This window comes from Pseudorasbora parva, chromosome 17 (genome assembly GCF_024679245.1).
Source record: "Pseudorasbora parva isolate DD20220531a chromosome 17, ASM2467924v1, whole genome shotgun sequence".
Lineage (NCBI taxonomy): Eukaryota > Metazoa > Chordata > Actinopteri > Cypriniformes > Gobionidae > Pseudorasbora > Pseudorasbora parva.
Window position 1 is genome coordinate 22435137 of NC_090188.1, and position 16223 is coordinate 22451359.

Sequence of the window (16223 nt, forward strand, 5' to 3'; positions counted from 1 at the left end):
ATAAATAGTGTTTACAGAATCCTCCTCACTCTTCCAGGATCAAACAGTCCTGCGTTAACCATGTACAATCAAACACGAAATGTCAGATGGTGTTAGCTGGCGATGACGACATCTGCAATCGAGGTTCAGTGCAGTGATATTGTGTTGTTTACTGCAGTCATATTTCACATCGTTAAACGAGGGCGGTTTGCAAATAAGTCTTTTTTTTTTCTTTGTGTCTTTTTAGCAGAAGCCGTTTTGAAGTAGTGCTCGCTGGCTAATCGTCTTATCTCCATGTAATTAAGGGCTAGAGTGGCCTTCCGTGCATTTCTATTTCAATCATGCCAGAGATACCATGAGAAACAAACAGAGACGGGCCATACGCGACTCAATTACTGCACGCTAGAGGAGATCTAAAACTATCTATTACAGCACATTTTACGGATAAACTGTTGCCGCTAACTCATAAATCCTGTGGCTCGTGCGACTCAAATCTATTAGCGCAGTTGAACACTTTTACATTTAAGAGCATATCTTCAAGATCTATCGTTGACGCCACTGTTGTTGTGTGAGTGTGTAAATGTGTGGAAAACGTTTCCTCCGTCTACAGATTTGTCAAAACGCTTGATTTTGATTTGGGCTCGGAAAGCTGGCTTTCCTCTCAGGAAGTGTTGTTCCTCTCCTTTTTCTATAAACAGTGGAAAAGGGACTTGAAGAATATGTCCCAGACTCACTATTTCCACTGTAAACACTGCTGTTTCCATCCACAGCAGTGGCTTTCGGCTAGGTCTGCCCAAGGCCCTTTTCTGGGGAAGGATTTTCCAGGGAAGAACTTTGTTTGGATTTTATAGCAGCATTGCTAACTGCTATCCCTACTAGGGTGTGGATGTTTATGCAAACTGTTGCATAGAGTTAATTTGTCCTCAGAAGAGTCGCTTACTGAGAATCTGTTCTTGTTCAGAACTAGATTTATTGTTTTGTTAATACTGGAACCGATTTGAATTTTTGTTAACCAATTTTGAGCAAATTAATGATTATTTTTAGAATCAGTCTCAAACTTGTTTCATTCTAATGGCTCACTCACTGACTGAATCGATTTAGAGTCTCATTACTTTAATCAAGTCTGACTCGAAATAAACCAATAACCGCGTTGTATGTATTTAAAGTTGCACAGTATTTTTTTCATAATTTTTTTATTAAAAAGTTTTTCATAAAAATATTTTCTTCCATATTGTGACGTACATCTGAGTGAAATGGATTTTTGAAAGAAACACGTAGAGTGTAGTCTGACCATTATTTGTTGATTGGATGTAGTGATGTCCAGTTCGCGAACGAATCGTTCTTTTTAACCGGATCTTTATAGTGAACCGTTCGAACCAGTTCACCAAATTGAACTGAATCGTTCTAAACGGTTCGCGTCTCAAATCAGGGCTTATCCCACAAGTTACTATAGTTATAACTTTCTGAAATAAACTAATATCTTGAAGTAGATGTATTAACTCCAACCATTAGCCGAAGTGAGACATGTTTTGCTGTGAGAGCTCACGAGCAGCTGATACTGAGCATGCGCGTGTAATCAAACGTAGCGGTTCTCGGATCAGCAGTTCAGAATCGAAAACCGTTTCTGTCGGACACGTTCGATACTGAGAACCGATGAGCCAATGAGCTGCGCATGCGTGTTATTTGTTCAGAGGAACGAAATACAAGTTTTAAGTGTATAAAACTAATCACGTTTGGAAACATCATAACAAAGCTGTCTTATCACTTGTATTATTTTAAAGTTTGGAAACAATGGATTGTAAAACGGTCAAATTAAACAGTTATTTGTTTCATCAATAATGCACGATATTTTCAGGAACAGCTTTTTTCCTTTTTAATTTCTAAGTCGATAAACATTTTAAAATGTAATCAAAACAGTAGGTTTGATATAGACTACATATTCAGCTTGCAGCAGTTCGCAGCTCAGCACAGACCTATGGCACACACACACTGATACAGCGGTTCTCGAGTCAGATCGACCGGGTTGCAACGGTTCTCAGATCACCAGTACAGAATAGAGAACAACATTCATGTTGTTTACAATAAGTTTAATAAGATGCATTTAGAAATGAAAAGAAATATTTAAAAATTCTGTTAAAAAAATACATTTATGTGAGACTGGCTATAGGGGTCCTATAATGCCCTTTTGCGAAGTCTTTGGGTGTACTAGAATAGGTTTTCATTCTTGACTGTTACAACACGCTAATAACTCAGGTCGTCTCCGTCTTTTCTAGCGCAGCTCAAGAAGGCCTTAGCCCTTTTTTGCATATTCCGTGGGCGGGGATTATTTAAATGAGCAACATTTTGACTTCACAAGATCTCGGAAAAGACGCTTTGTAGTCCCATAGAGCCGTTTGTTGTAGTGTCTTCTGTTAGAGAGAATATCTCCCTTTTGGAGTGGACTTGAAAAAGTGAAAAAGTTGAACAAGCGTAATAGTGCGCCATTAAATAATGTTTTTTATAGTTTCGCTTTTGCAATTGGATAATTGTGTTGTTTCTTAGTGTAACTTTTTGAAGCATTATTTTGTTGTTTATTCTGCATATTAAGTAAAACGAAATGTAAATTCCCCTTTTCCATCCATATTATTGAATTCACTGAAAGTCCTGACATTTCTTCGCACATAGTAGCTGCAGTGTTTCCTCCTTTGTTCTCTTTCCACTGACTTGATCTTCCACCCTCTCAGCAAGTAATTAAACCGTTGTGTTAAGTGAAGAAAGAAATCACCAGTATCGCACACCAGCTATCTGGCCGATAGTAAAGGTAAACCTGTGTTTGAGGCCGGCAGAGCCATTTTTATTGCATCGTATCAGCCATGAAAGAGGTGCTAAGATGGACACTCTGTATCACCGCCGCGCCAAAAACTAATCTAAATGGAAAACACATTGTCTTCATTATTTTGCAAGTGCTGAAAGAACATTGTTGCCATAGTAACTGGCAGGGGAGGCCGAGGGCTGCTTCAGGGCCAGTGAATGGAGTACAGGAGAGCCCTCCCGAGCCGACTACAGAAATGGCCAGTTAGTGAGTGTAAAAGTGCTGCTCACTCATGTAATTAATTTCAAGGAGGATTGGTGTGCGGGGGGGCTGGGATGCAAGGTAACAGATTTAACATGGATACTTGGGAGCCGCGAGTCAAATGGCAGCCCCGGAGCATGAGAGAGAAGGACAGTATGCGGGCGTGCGGTGGGGGTAGATGAGGGAGTGTGTTTGATTAACAGCAGCGATGATGACATGCTGTTTTGCAAACATGCGGCTGAAATTGCTCGCATCCATAAAGCTGTGGCTGCCAGGCATAGCTTGAGTTTTTCTCTGGAGATTTTTTAACGAATGCCAAGAAAGCTGTTGTTTCCACGAGGTGGTACCAGACATTGCGCACACACGGGCACACACACATTCACGGACCGAAAAAAGGCTGAAGAGCTTTATTAAAAATCATATGAGGAAAAATAGCATCAGTTCATATCACTAATGCCATGAAATCCAGACCAAATCCGTCCTGTGCTCGTATTTATCTCGTCACATATTTTGAATACCAAAAGGATGTTCTTTTCAAGCTGTTGGCTGTAATTCTGGGAATCCAAATGATAAAGGTCTTGCCAAATGGGAGGGGCTTAACAGTTTATTTTAGCATTTGTGTCAATCAGCTCACAGCTCGATTAATTTAATGTCGACGTGGAACGGAAGTTGTGATGATAGTTTCTTCTCTATAGTGACATACTGTATATCTAACAGCTTCATTGTCAAAAATGAAAAAAAAAATGTAAAGCAGGATTTGATTTTGTCCACTGGGAATTGACTGGATCATATAGTCTATTGATGGTGTGGTTTGCTATTGCTGTGAACTCAAGTGAGTGACAGGTTGTACTGCCCTCGTGCATATGAACACATCATCAGAGAAGAGATGTCACAGGAAGTTATTTTGATTAAAAGCCCACTGATGTGCTTTGAAACACGCACCATTATTCAATGTGTTGACGTAACCCCTGAAACAGGAAAACAGGGTGAAACATATCAATCAGCTCCTCCCTTTTTAAAAAAATGGCCAGTACCGTTTAGTTTATATCACAGCTCGGCCATAACCGTCGGGCTTAGTAAAGCTGCAGTTTCCTCTAAATCTCAAACTGTTTCTCCTCCTAATCTCCTCCATATTGCTTTAAAATATAGCATTCTATGCAGAATCTAAATGGGTCCAATACATTTTTTTGGTATGCGCAGACTCGTACGCTCTGCCCTGTGCTATTGTGTGCTAGACTTTATTCGCCCCCCAATGGAGAGCAGGTTTACACTGTCTGAATTGTTCCCTATCCCCTATATAGTGCACTATGTGCCCTTCACCATGTAGAAAACGGTAAATGTGTGAACAAGTGAATGATTTGAGCAGCAGCTTCAGCGTCTATTTAAAATATAGGGGACAGGATGCTTTAGATCCTCAAGAGCATTTTGATTGGACAGAAAACCTGAGGAGAGGCTAAAGTGCATCTTGATGTCATCAAAATCATTGATCCGTTTAAGTAAGACTAAGTTTTGAATGCTTATCTTCTAAATGCAATTTGTTTCATTGTTTTGGAGCACACTGGCTTATAGAGTGCTTTCACACTAGCACTTTCAGTGCGCACACAGTTTCAATTGACGTCATAGTTCGGTTGGTTTGGATGATGTGAACGGGGCCTTCCAAACTCGAGTGGGCAGCCGCGAACTGTACCTGAGTCCGTTTAAAAACGTGGTCTGGGGTTCGGTTCATGTGAACTCTGGTATGGTTCGTTGCTGATGTGAACGCAATCGTACTAAATCGCAGAAGTGAACCGGTATTAATGGCGTATGATTGGGTAAAAATTGTGTTTTGTGTGCGTTTCATTCATTTACCTTACGAGTGTCACTGACATTCTGCAAGCACAGAGCTGTAGATCTAATTCCTGCTCGTCTTCAGCGTTCTTTAGAGCATTTGCAGTGCATTCGCAGCAGATAGACGCAAGTGCCATTACGTATTAAATCTTTGGAATAAAAAAACAAATGGTTCAAAAACAAAACTATAAAAGTGACGGGAACAACGCTATGCATTTCTCCGCCTTCACGCTCGCTGTCGTTACTAAGCAACAGGATAAACAGCTGCTGCTTTGATGACGCAACCGAACCCCGGTTCGGACACAAATAATATAATATGAACACAGTCCAGGGGGGGCAGGGACAGGGGGAGGGGGGAGCAATCGTACTCTGGTTCGGTCCAGGCAATCGAAGTGTGAAAGCACCCTTAGATAACGCAAGTTCATACTAAAAGCCAAAAAACGTGAATTTTTATTTCACGGGGACTTTACAAGCATGCTTTATGAGGGGACTTTTTTTTTTTTTAAATGTGCATGGATGAATCGTTTATAATGAATATTGCAATATTCCATAAAAAAAAAATTATTTAATGGTGTTTAAATCCCTCCGTGTAACAAATATGGACCATCTGGTTGGTTACAGTAGGTGTTGGTTTATGATTTCCTGGTCAGCTAATGAGAGAGCTAACCGGGGTAGGTCGGGTGCTCTTCTCCAAAAGGGAGGACAGTGGCTTGACCGCTAATGGCCGTGGCGCTTGTGTGCGGAGGCTGTTTGTCATGGCAATTCATGTCAGGGTGTAATTGGTTTACCTGGCCGTGTGTGTTGTGAGGCTTGTCTGCATAGCTAAAAACAAATTACCCACCGCTGACCTTTCAGCTACACCAACCACATGGCCACACAGAGGCAACCTGGTAGGGGGAAAGCAGAGAAGATGGGAGAGGGAGTGTGTCGGAAACAGAGTTTGAGTGCTATGATGGCGCTGTTTCTTGGCTCGCCGCTGTTTGAAGGAGAGTGTTTGAACGAAGGATGCCTTTGGGAATATTTATTTGAGCCGGTTCACAGCATGCAAGGCTTTAAGAGGAACAGCGGAGCGTATGTCCATCGCAGACTCAGCCATCACATGCTTTATTTGCCTGTTCCTAGATGAAAACGACTGCTGGTTTTGAAAAGCAGCGCCTGTGCAATGCAGCTTTGCTTGCACCACTTATCTGTCAAGAGCAGTAAAGGGGGGATAGAGGGACGCCGTAATTCCCTACTTCCTGCATAAAGGATACAATATCCATTTTAGTGACAGAGTAGATGGGCCTCAATTTAAATCTTAATCCACAGGGGCTGAGTCGCAGTCGGCCGGATTGATTCTAGCCCGCTGCGTGTGCGACTGCGTGCTCCAGGCGACACCGCACAAGTTGATTTTCTTTATGAAAGTCTGACACTTTGCCGCCACCCTCCGCATTCTCGTTTCTGTCTTTAGTGGCATGTACAGATGACAAAAGCACTCTAGCCCTGTTTTATTAATATATTTCTCCCTTGCCAGAAGCGACTTTCACATGAGGACTGGAGATTAATTTCTTAATTGAAGAAAAAGAGGCAGATCCTCCCCATATTTACTGTAGTCATGGAGTATCGGATATGAGCCGTTAGCTCCGCTATAAGTTGGAGCTCAGGCCTCTACAGACAATGAGCTCCTGAGCAATATCTAAATCCACTGAGAAAACACAGTCCCATAAAACACCATGAGACAGGAGAGGACATTGCAGTAAGATACTGAACATTGAACATTCATGTGGATTTTTTTATAAAACTTTAATCGCTTTGATGTTGTGCCTATAGATGCTATTTAGCCCTTGACAGAGTAGCAGCGGATAAGCACGGAAAGGCATATTAAATTATTATTATGAATAGCCTATTTTTATTATTAGATTAATATTACAATTCACATTCACAGCGCATCAATGCATAACCAACGTTCTCCAAAGGTATAAAGATTAGTTCGAGCGTACTCCTCATTTAAAAAACAAATTGTTTAACACAAAATAATTCTCGATTCACGAAAATAAAATATTTTCCACAACGGGCCACAAGTGAAATATTAAGAAAATAAATTTGATTAATCTATCATCGTGTCTAAGAGAATATGCACCATTAATGCAGCGTCAGATGCTATAAACTCGGTCAGTTTATTACTTTCAGTTTTCTATAGTGAATAATTGACTGGCGTTTGAGACTTCTTCACCGGGATAACTCTCGCGCAAAGTTTGCACACTGCAATATGATATTCACTGGCCCGCCCTCATGGTTTAAGATGCAAATATTTTCAATTGTGACGTGGCATTTTTCTTTATGGTCTTGCAAAATGGTGGACAGACAATGACTGACATTTCGAGCGCATCATTTCCTGCGATAACAAAATTAAGGCTAAATTATTAAAAAAAAAAGAATTACTAAATTATTCATTCTAAAAAAGAGAGCCAATAAACGAGTAACAAGCAACATTAAACTAGTTTGATTAATTTCTGTAAATACGTTGTTGATTCAGGTAGGCCTACAAAAAAAAACGTGCCGCCCCAAATCGAGTCAAATGTTGCCTGATTATGTATGTCTTCGTTATAGTACAAGGACAGTTTATCACCCTGACATGTATCTGTATCATTTTATTTTATTATAAAATTATAATTTTATTTAAGCTTTGTGTAAGATATTAAGAATACTTACATTTTATAATGATATATGTCATTAAATTGATATAACTAAAGGTAACACTTTAGTTTAGGGTCCAATTCTCACTCCAAATCTGAGTATGAAGGATTAACTATTTGCCTATTTGAAAATAGTAGTATGCATTTTACTGGCTGTTTATTAATATAAAGCACATATTACTGACTTATTCTGCATGAGCATATTATACATCCCTTAATTCCACCAATAACTAAACTTAACAACTATCTTACAAACTATTAATAAGCAGTAATTAGGCAAATTTATTGAGGTTCATAGTGAATAGTGAGAATTGGGCCCTAAACTAAAGTGTGACTGATTGATGTAATACTATGTTCTCAAAACATAGTCGATGATGCTGAACTTGTCGGTGAGGGTGGTTGATCTATGTTGCTGATCAACTATGCTTTTTTTCCAACAGGGCTGACCACTGCTTAAGCAGATACGGCCTGTCCAGAAGATCATGTGAGTTTGATGTCAATCAATTTCAAATTGATCCTATTAGCTGTGCAATTTGAGTGCTTTCCAAGCAGCGAAACCTCTTTTTTAACATGCTGTACTCAGTTCAGTAGCCCCCAGTAACAAAGCACTTGTAAACAGGTGTATAAGCTATGAGCTATAAGCACTTTGCCATTGATCAGTCTCTTTAATTAGAGTGTAAGATAATTAAAACACTGTATTTTCAATCAGCTGGGCTCATCACCATATATTTTTTTTACCCAATAACGAGTTGCAGAGTTACACCCTATTGACAAGTTCTATTCCTAGAGTTTTTTTATGCCTCTAATAGTTTTCTTTTCATTTAATTGGAGTTTCACACTAATTAGATTTGTCTTTTTAAACACAAGAAAACTCTGGCACAGCAGGAGCTGCCGAGCAGGAGGTCGGATGTTGGGAGATTTTTGAAAAATGTTAGTCTCGGTTGTGAACAGTATGCAAGCGTGTGGCTGTGTTTGAATCACTTAGTTTTTTTCATTGGTTATCTTGCTGTATAAATCAGGGCAATGTCTTTTACATAATGTGCTTTTTTGTGATCAGTTTTTGTTTGGATGTAAATCTACTGACATAAGTGATACAAAACTGCTATAAATTTTAAACATGATTGCGGGGAAAACTACTGCTGTGACGGGTATGATTTATTAGTTTCCCCTGAAAAATATAGATTGTGATTAATGTAGTGAATATTTGCATATACGAGTAATCATTTGAAGTGTGTTATATTTTGTACACAGTGAAAATAGCCTACATTCGATCAAGATTACAGAATTGGCAGGAAGCTGACTACCTGGTAAATGTTTATATGGTTGTCAGTGCATGTGCACTACATATAATTTTGGTTTTAATAAAATTTCCCCAATAAATAGAAAAGAATAAACCTGGTGTCCCATTCCGACAACAAAGCACTTGAATGCAACAAGCTCGTAATCATGACTTCTGAAGTGGGAATTATGAAATTTCCAATAGCATGTGAAAGATGACATAGCATGTCGCTCCAAACCCGTAAGACTTTCGTTCATTTTCAGAACACAAATGATGATCTTTTAATGAAATCTGAGAGCTTTCTGTCATTCCATTGACAGCCTACGCAACTACCACTTTCAAGTCTCAGAAAGGTAATAAAGAAATTATAAAAGTAATCCATGTGACTCTCCAGTTGTTTAATCTGAATTTTATTAAGCGTTGCACGCTAATTTACACCTTTATTTACAAAATGTTAATCTCATACGCACATTCACGCAAACAACATCTGCTCTCGCATCAACACAACACATGGGTCTGGTGCTGTCGTGAACGAAATATGAATTAATATTTTGTAAATAAAGTGGTACAATGTGTTTTGCACAAAGCACTCAGTTTATACTTATATGAAATATGAATGAGAAATAAAATTTCTATAACTATTGGCATTAGACTTTGGCCAGAATTTTTGTACAGATTGTATTGTTATTGGATCTTCTGAAATAGGGGAGAGAACTCCTGTTCTTCAGTGTGTGAGTGATAGAGCTCAGAGCCCGGTGGTAGACGGCAGTTGCTGATGTTTCAGCACTTTTAGGGCAGGCCTGAAACAGAAGGCTGTGGAATTTCTCAGCTTACCTATTCAGCAGTAGGAGCCCTGAGGTGTCCAGCAACAGCCAAGCTGGTCTGCTGCCTGCAGGGTTCGGTTTACACCAGCCTGTCAGCTCTACTCCTCACTCATGGTCCACAAACCCAATGTTCTGTTCTGCTGAGCTCTCAGACAGAGCCAGAGCTCTCATCCCCCAGCCTGAAATATAGCCATTCACTTTTACCAACAGTGCAGGAACATAAATTACTCTCTTTTTTTTCTTGTTCTAAAAAGCCTGGCCTGGAATTCCTCCTTTCTGCTGTCACCCTAAATTAGAAATCTCAGAATTTATACATCCTTATGAAAGACTGCATTTTCTTTCAATGATACCACAGAAATAATAAATTGGTGTAGTAAACTTCTAACGGTTTTCATATCGCAGCCAAGTCTTAGGTTCTCTCTTTTTAAAGGAGTAAAGTAATATGTAAATGTATTAAATCTTTGTAGCTTTCACATGACAAGCATACATCTCACGCGACTGTGCTTTCTGAATCCATGTGAAGGCGTCTTTTATGCTTTGAGAGATGCTCAGTAGCTTCCTTGCCTTGATGTGCATTAGGGGCTATTTTTAGATGGGAACAGTACATAAGATTCACAATCATGTGTCTCACTGTGACCTGATTTTTGAAGACTTACTGACCATCCATTCATAACCACAGCCTGGAGTAATGGTAATGAAAAGAAATATACAGAAACAGATATATAGCTAATGTATTTAAGATTGGCTTGATATCTGTAATCCTAAAAATCAATGAATTCATTAAGAAAATCAAAAAGCGAAAATCGATTAATTATTAAATTGAATCAATGTTTGTTCTGTTTGTCAATGATTATATAATTACAATAATTACAGTTGCATTAATTGTTTTTAATTAAATAATAACAATTAGTAAACAACCCACCAACACCGAATTAATCAACTGATACACTGTTCAAAAGTTTGAGGTCTGTCAGATTTATTGTGTGTGTGTGTGTGTGTGTGTGTGTGTGTGTGTGTGTGTGTGTGTGTGTGTGTGTGTGTGTGTGTGTGTGTGTGTGTGTTGTATATGTATGTATATATGTATAATATATTCTGGATTTTGATAGGATAGCACAAAGCTTCCGTTCCACCACATCCCAAAGATGCTCTATTGGGTTGAGATCTGGTGACTGTGGGGGCCATTTTAGTACAGTGAACTCATAGTCAAGTTCAAGAAACCAGTTTAAAATCAAACAGAAAGCCAGACTCATCAGACCAAGCAACATTTTTCCAGTCTTCAACTGTCCAATTTTGGTGAGCTTGTGCAAATTGTAGCCTCTTTTTCCAATTTTTAGTGGGGATGAGTGGTACCCGGTGGGGTCTTCTGCTCTTGTAGCCCGTCCGCCTCAAGGCTGTGCGTGTTGTGGCTTCACAAATGCTTTGCTGCATACCTCAGTTGTAACAATTGGTTATTTCAGTCAAAGTTGCTCTTCTATCAGCTTGAATCAATTTTCGCCCACATACTGGATGCTTTTCCCTTTCACACCATTCTTTGTAAACCCTAAAAAATGTTGTGCTTGAAAATCCCAGTAACTGAGCAGATTGTGAAATACTCAGACAAGAAAAAAAGGCAAAAAGAAAATTCGTCATTAATTATTCACCTTCATGTCGTTCCAAAACCTGTAAGACATTTGTTCATCTTCGGAACATAAATTAAGATATTATGGATGAAACCTGAGAGCTCTCTGACCCCTCCATAGACATCTATTTACACTTTCAAGATCCAGAAAGGTGGTAAAAGCATTGTTAAAATAGTCCATGTGACTCCAGTGGTTCAGCCTTAATTTTATGAAGTGACAAGAATACTTTTTGCTGTGCAAAAAGTATACAAAAATAACTTTGTTCAACGATTTCTTCACGTCAATGTCAGTCTCCTATATAGTTAATGCTGGTCAACTCCTGCGTCAGCATCACCAGCATGCGTCATGCTCACGTGAACAGCAGTGGCCAATGGTAAGTGTTGTGCTGGCTCTGATGTAACTCTGAAGCGCTGGACTGTATTTACTACGTCAACAGCGTAAAAGACTGACACAGATGTGAAGAAATTGTTGAATAAAGTCATCATTTTTGTTTGTTTTTTTTGCACACAAAAAGTATTCTTGTCACTTCATAAAATTATGGTTGAACCACTAGAGTCACATGGACTATTCTAACTGTTTTTACTACCTTTCTGGGCCTTGAAAGTGTTCATTAAATAGCTGTCTTTGGAAGGGTCAGAGAGCTCTTCATCAAAAATATCTTCATTTGTGTTCTGAAGGTCTTACGGGTTTGGAATGACATGAGGGTGAGTAATTAATGAGAGAATTTTCATTTTTTGGGTGAACTAAACCTTTAAAGTCATTTCTAAAATGGCTCCAAACTTTAGAATGGTAGTCTAAATCTGAGTATGAAGGATTATTATGAATAACCTTGTGATTAATTTGTGATTTGCAGTCAAGTTATTTTCAGTGAAATAAAAGCATTTTGACAAAATTATGGATTGGGAAAAGTGAGGCTATTAAATGGATTTCTAAGCGTTGATGTACATTAGTTAAAACTGTAGGAAGTGGTTTTGATTTAGTTGGTGGTTTCCTCTATTTCGGTTTGCAAGTTAGTCCACAATTGTTGTTTTACTGACATAGTCCACTATCAGAAATGGTTAACCACTGTTTTATATTGATCATATAATGCAAGAGAAAACAAAGAAACATAACAGAAGCAATTTTACCAGTGGGAGACTTGAGCGGGTTTACTGCTCCTGCCACTCTAACCCACTGTGAGATGGACGCACTTCCTGGTTTATTTACACAGGGCTGTCCAGGCCTGGCAGTTGGCGAACTCTGACAAATGAGAGAATCTCAGGATGAGCCAGAGGAGGGTGAGAGAAAATTGTTTGGAATGCTGGACATGCTTTTGCTCAGCCTCACAAAGACGCACACACCTACAGCTATGATTGGCAATCCTGGGCAGTTTGTTGATAAGAGCGAAGGGTTAAATCGTGATTTACGCGCACAGTGATTTGTTGCCGTCTCTAGTTGGACGGGCCGAGTGCCACACAGACCCTCGGAGCTCTTATCTGAGATAGCTGGAGTTTTTCACAGTTCTGGTCTTGCCCTGCGCAGTGAATCAGAGCTGAAGTGAGCAGACACAGAGGAATGAGAGCACAAGGGAGAGTGAGTTCACAAATCGCCTTAGAAACACCATCTCTGTTTCCCCTCAACGTATTCATGGTATGACGGGATTGTCCTGGGGTATCTGGTGACACATACCTGCCATTGTAGAGACCCCTGGCACCGTACCGCTGTTCAATATTTATAGACGCCAAACGCTCTCAAATATCAAATGGTTAAACAGCTGCGAACAATTTCAAAACTGGCTGTCCGTTTTGGGAGGTGCACAAGCCGCAGGGATAGTTGCCGGTGTAAAAGTGTTTTTCTTCGTCACTCTCTTTATATTGGGTAATTAATTGACTTAAAAGAGTGGTGTTGCAAGTGGTGTGTCCATGTGTTGAAGTTTCGGGTGTCTAAACTGACACTTTGGAAGAAAGTTTAGCAATAAATCACATTGATACACAATATAAAAATCAAAACTGACCCCAGACTAGTAGAAAAAGGTTATTTTGTGTTGGCATCATGCGGTGAGCTGATGAAAAATGGCTGTCACATCCCCAACCTGGCGTCAGCAGCTCCCTCGTGAGAAGTTTCCCTCAGGTGAGAAATTAAAGTGGATATTATCTGTACAGCAGCCCAGCAGCAGTTCAGTATGAGGCCAGGATGCATTTGCTCCCTTCACACGGGAAACGCTGGGTTGACATTATTTTCAGGGCAGCCATACTCGCCCTCTGTTAGTGATGTGCTTTTCATTCACCTACTCAAGGGCAAGGTCAAACCGACTGAGGTCGTTCCGCTTCTACAGAGGTGTAAAGGAATCTTGGAGAAATACAGTGCGTGAAGAATCACAGTGTTGAACATTTTCAGATGTGAGCCTTCATGATATATGTGACTGTACAGATAATATCTGTTAGTTCCATATTCTCCATTCTTGTAAAGAAGTATACGGTACACAATGATGTGTCTCGGATTATACAACAGATAGCTCTAGTCCTCAATTTTGATTGATCAAGCAATGCACCAAGAATGATTATATACAAGTTATGTTACTTTTCCTGACTTCTTTTATAATTAAGTTAATGTAATAATATATTAATAATATATCATTTTAAAACTTTATATTTTTAACATAATGTATTTTTTGCATGGCTTTTATATAATTTGTTTTAATATATATATAGATAGATAGATAGACAGACAGACAGACAGACAGACAGACAGACAGACAGACAGACAGACAGACAGACAGATAGATAGATAGATAGATAGATAGATATAATATATATATATATATATATATATATATATATATATATATATATATATATATATATATATATATATATATATATATATATATATATATATATATTTTATTTTTTGGGGGGCAAATGACAAAACTAAAAATGGAGAAAAAAGTATTTTATTTTTTTATTTAATTATTTGTTGTATTAGTTTGGTCACACTTTTGTTTAGGTTCCAGTTCTCACTTTTGGCTAACTATTAACTACGACTTGCCTTAATAAACTCCTACTGTTTATTAATAATTTATAAGGTATTAGGTAAATAAAGGGATGTAGAATATGGTTACGCAGAATAAGGCATTAATATATGCTTTTATAAGTACTAAACAGCCAATATCCTAGGTAATATGCATGGTAACTAATTAGTAGAGAACATATATAGTCAAAGGCAAGACCTCACATTTTTGGTGTCATTTTACAATAGTCGTTTTATGTACAAAAAAAACATGTTAAATGCAAGTAATGGTGTCCGCTTTGATATTTCAAATAACTTTTGTCAAAATAAAATGTATAAGAAAAAATATATAATATATATTTAACAAAATATGGGGGAAATCATTTTCCAATTCTATTACACTGAATGACAGTATCACTCTATAAATGACAATTTTACCATCTTATTTATATTACAGATAAATGAGGAATTTTTAGCATGGACAAATATGTGTTAAACTTAAAACATAAACATATGAATATTTTAATGCATTTTCGTATTATCTGTGATATTGATTCATTTTAGAGACCCATGAACAGAGGGAGTTGAAAGGCGCTGTAAAATGCGGCCAGTCAGCTTTGGTGGCACTCTTAAAACCCATTCACACCAAAGAACAATAACTATTATGATAACTATAATGTAACTATATAAGCGTCCACACCAATGAACGATAACACTGTTCATTCTAAGCATGTACTGTAGGTCTGATGTCAGCTGCTTTAAATCCTGGAGGTCTTTAAAGCGGAATAGATTCTGATTGGCTGTCAATGTATTTATCGTTCATTAGCTGAAGAAGAAAAAAAATGGCTCTGAAAGTGATTCCACAATCGTTTCTTTGTATTTAGAAGGATTTTTTTTAACTACATCTTAGAACTATTTGTTTTTTAACTATATCATTATTATCTTGGTGTGAACGGACCTTAAGCCAGGAAACGTATTCAGGATTTCGATTTGTCAGAATAATAGCTTTCAAATTTTTCTGAACAGTGTGTTCCCCCTCACAAGTTCAAAAGAGAACAATGAGGGGATTCTCCACCCAGAATACCCATCCTGATAATGTTATTTAGTTTGGCAAACAAAAAAGTATTCATAAATATAGCTGCGAGGAGTCATTTTTAGGGCAAAGCAAGTCGGAAACAACGTGACAAGCTAGGCAAGCATGACAGAGAGCATCAGAACAGTAGAATAAAATGCTTATTATTTTTCAATATTTGCTTTTACTTATAACAATATTATTGAAACTAATTTAATGATACAGGCTAATACTAAAAACATTGCAATTATGGAACAACGGCAATATTATCTCCCTTTTTGGCAAAATGTCGTTCAGAGTAACAAACCATGGCCATTCAGAGTAGCGGATATATTGATGTAAATATTAAACAATATACTTATTCTGACCTGTAATTATTAAAATATATAAAAGAATGTGATCATAAAAATGTTATTATATTTTAAATGATTTTTGCTTCCTTACAACAACTTATTCCTGACAAATTGGTAAAACCAGTGGTTTGAAGGATAGTGGCAAAGTATAAAGATTACAAATTACAATTAAATAGTATTTGAGGCCTGAACTGTGATCCTCAGATTAAGTCTTTTAATATGTCATCAAACTATTCCTTTTTTTTAAATATGCCTAAGTATTTCTGATGCATAAAAATTGTTACACTGAATTACATTTTAGTGGGTGTCTTCTGTAAATCATGGTAAAAATAATAATAATAATATTCATAATTATTATTTGCTCAGAAAAATATAAAATTAAACAGGACACATTCTAATGTACAGGGGAAAAAACTAATTTTAAAGCTTTTTTGATGCTCGAAATATATAGATATAAATATCTATATATAATGTGTGTATATATACACACACACACAAACACACACATTAATTTTTTTGTGTTTATGCATTTCATTTGCTTTTACTACATATAAT

At 37.8% G+C, this 16223-nt stretch overlaps 1 protein-coding gene across 3 annotated transcripts in view; it reads left to right on the forward strand.

The window, feature by feature from the left end:
• The window catches only part of zmiz1a (zinc finger, MIZ-type containing 1a), a 155990-nt gene that overhangs the window by 91319 nt on the left and 48448 nt on the right, over positions 1-16223 (forward strand). For 2 of the 3 annotated variants that reach the window (XM_067420732.1, XM_067420733.1), the window contains one exon: positions 7974-8017. The exons of the other annotated variant lie outside the window; for it this stretch is intronic. The gene's annotated coding sequence lies outside the window, so the exon portion shown is untranslated. The remainder of the gene's footprint in view (positions 1-7973; positions 8018-16223) is intronic. 3 annotated transcript variants of the gene reach the window in all.